At 42.9% G+C, this 3307-nt stretch overlaps 1 long non-coding RNA gene across 1 annotated transcript; it reads left to right on the top strand.

Annotated features, from left to right (window-relative positions):
* The first annotated feature begins 1246 nt into the window (after positions 1-1246).
* Positions 1247-2782, top strand: LOC120704768. Its single transcript, XR_005687667.1, has 3 exons — positions 1247-1430; positions 1694-2284; positions 2371-2782. It is a non-coding gene; the product is annotated as an uncharacterized LOC120704768 (long non-coding RNA).
* Positions 2783-3307: the final 525 nt, after the last annotated feature.

Raw genomic sequence — 3307 nt, 5'->3', positions numbered from 1 at the left:
CAGTATAGAATAACTTTCTTTTGAACTATCACGTGGAGGGACCTTTTGTCCGGGTTGGTAACACCAACCGGGACAAAAGGGTCACCCTTTAGTCCGGGTTGGTGTTACCACCCGGGATAAAAGGGTTGAGCCTTTTGTCCTGGGTGGAGCCACCAACCGGGACAAAAGGGGGGCATTTTGTCCGGGTTGGTGGCTCCACCCGGGACAAAAAGCTCCTGTCCCCCACGTTGGCCCGGCTAGCCGTTGGACCCGGGACAAAAGCCACCTTTTGTCCCGGGCCCAAAGATAACCGGGATAAATGGCCTGGAACAAAGGTCTATTCTGTAGTAGTGTATGTTTCAATGGCAGAAGTTCTAAGCACTACTCTGAACATATCATTTCACTAGTAGAGAAACACACATGCATCCCTCTTATTTGTCTTGGTAGATTGTAGACCCGGGACTAATAATGAGAGAATTAGTCCCAACTCTAAATTTTATAGGCGTCAAAAAAACTTTTAGTCCCGGTTGGGGTTATCAACTGGAACTAAAAGGGTTCTTCACAGGTTAGTTTAAAAGGAAATCATCCCATCTAAACTATGTGATGTGTATGTATGGTGGTAACTAAGCTAGGCGTGAGACAAGAGGTCTTAGATTTAAATCTTGTGGACTGCAGGGCGTTGGTAGTGCTCGCTGTTTTTCTTTTTTTGGCCTTGCAGGCCTTTAGTCCCGGACTTCTTGTTCCGGTTGGAAAAAGAGGACTAAAGGCACTTTCTGTAGTAGTTTTTAAATGAGCCGCAGTAGGAGACAAATTGAACCAATGGCTGGACCAAGTTGATAAAGTGCTGCTGGTTCAGATAAGGGATAGAAAAGATGAATTCATTTTATCTATGGACATAATAAAGGTGTCTTTTCAGTTAACTCAATGTACAGAGATCTGATGAAAAATAATTCCCTCCCTGGCTCTTGTATCTCCTGGTAACCACCTTCAAAAGTTAAAAGTATTTTTATGGTACTTAAAAAAGAGCAATTCTAACTAAGGATAACCCAGTGAAAAGAGAATGGAAGGGATGCACCAAATGTTGTTTCTGCAGCAAGGAACAGACAATCCACCATTATTTGTTTTTTGAGTGTCACATATATGGATAGGTTGCTATGGAGCATGCTAATCATTTCTTTTGGCATGCCCGTCCGCTCCGGGCCCGCTTGCCGCCGCCGCCACCCTGCGGTCGCCCCTCCCCACGCCGGCCTCGCCGACCTCCGGCTCTACCACCTCAGCCTCCCCGACCTCCGGCGCCTCCTCCTGGGCGCGGCCACATCGGATCCACGCGCGTACCCATGCGCGATGCCTCCTCCACTAGCACCCCCTCCAGCCTCCTGGGCGCACCCTCACCGGATCCGGCCGCCACCTCCTCCCCACGCCGAGGCTCCCCGCCGGCGACTCCTCTCGAGGTGAGGATCCAATGACCTGATTGCTTTTGTTAAATCTTGGCAGGGTCTTTAGCGCAAAAACTCAGGAACCTGTTTGTAAAGACTAGTTTTTAACTCCAGATATTTTGGATAAAATAAATGCATGTGCTTGTGAGATTTTGAAAATGAACACATGAATTCTGAAAATGCAAGGCGCACACACAGCTAGTGAAGTTGAGAATATGAACACATGAACTTTGTAAGTGCATTTATATTCATAGATGGAATCGATTTATATCTACTAGATGTTTCGTGGTGGTGGTCGTGGCCATATGCACGATAGTGAATCTCAACGTCCAGCCGTACACTTCCATGAAGCCATTACCTTGCCATTAGGCAATCGAACGAGCGGATCAATTCCAAATGTTGTAAGATTCATTTGTTATTTTTATATAGTTTTATCTACACTTCAATAATTTCTAAATTTGCTCACATACAATGCAGCATATCAATCTTATTAGATGGCTTAAAGATGTTGTCGTTTGTTTTGATGGTACTACTCCTGTGGTGCAACTTGAGCTTGTTCGCTAACCGAATTTCAAAAGAGTACATATTTTTTTCAAGTACATGTTCGACATATAGATTTCGCCTCGATGGAACCAGGAGAACCAATCTCCTTGAGGATACCGATGGTTTCTATTGCCGCAATGGGTGGAGTGGCACAAATTTGGACAACTTATGAGAGGCTAGCAGTGGAGGCCTGCCTGTAGCAGCATAAGAATTATGGGTACTTTGTGTCCGACTTTTCATATTTTCGAATTAAGCAGCTACAGGCGGGAGAAAGCAATGTTATTCTGATTGCAGAGTGGCTTTGTCGGCTTACTCGACAAGACAGAGTATGAGATTTTCTTTTTAGTCATTGTTAATTTTAGTAATGTTGCATTATTCTTTCAACTTTCATAATGTTATTATCACCTTTTAGGATCTCATCGATGGTGAATCTACCATTGCGGCAGTTAGCTTTCCGGCTATTCTAAATCAAGTCTTGGAATACTTAGGTTTGACTTACATGGGTGGAGATCCATTCTTTACTAGAGATTTAAGGTTCCAAGCAAAGCTCTCCTTTTGAAAAACAAGTCAGCTTAACACTCCATTGTTCGATATTTGTAGTTCTATACGAGTGCACTTATTTGTGCTCTAGTATATTTTGATGAAATTCTAGGCTGGACGATTGGCGACCTTAACTATCTTAAATATTTACAGAAGCAGGCTACAGTAACTTAAAATTTGTAATATGCATGGATGTATGCTACTATTATCTTATGGATTTGAACAGCTTGTACAAACTTAAGTATTTGTAATATGCATGGATGCCCTACCTTTATCTTATGAAATTTGATTGCATTCTTATTTGAGTGTTGGATCCGAATGGGTCAATTCAGACCTAGCTTGGTAGAACAATATATATAACGGGAATTCAAATTTTAAAAGACACCGAGAAACAAATTAAATTCAAATTGCTAATTTTTTTGGCGGACTGGAAATTCATTTCTAGGGGTGAGCCACCCCCTCACCCGCTCCTAGAAATGCATTTTCAGGGCCGGGACACCTCCCCACCCGCCTCTGAAAATTCATTTGTAGGGGCGGGTACATTTCCAAGGGCGCCACCCCTAGAAATGGGTTTTTAGGGGCGGTTTTGTTACCCGCCACTAAAAATAAGTATTTTTAGCAGCAACAACTAACTACGGGCGCGCTATCTACTCCTAAAAATGCGTTTTTACCCGCCCCTACAAGCTTCTCATAATAGTGTTTGTTTTCTTTTCACCCTACATCTCAACTATGTTTTTCATATACTTCAACATGTACATCATCATATATATTTTATGCTTTCTGTTATAATTTTTTGGGATTCGAATGTC

This window comes from Panicum virgatum, chromosome 4K, assembly GCF_016808335.1.
Source record: "Panicum virgatum strain AP13 chromosome 4K, P.virgatum_v5, whole genome shotgun sequence".
NCBI lineage: Eukaryota > Viridiplantae > Streptophyta > Magnoliopsida > Poales > Poaceae > Panicum > Panicum virgatum.
The sequence above is the reverse complement of the archived record's forward strand: the minus strand, read 5'-3'. Positions and strand labels throughout refer to the sequence as shown.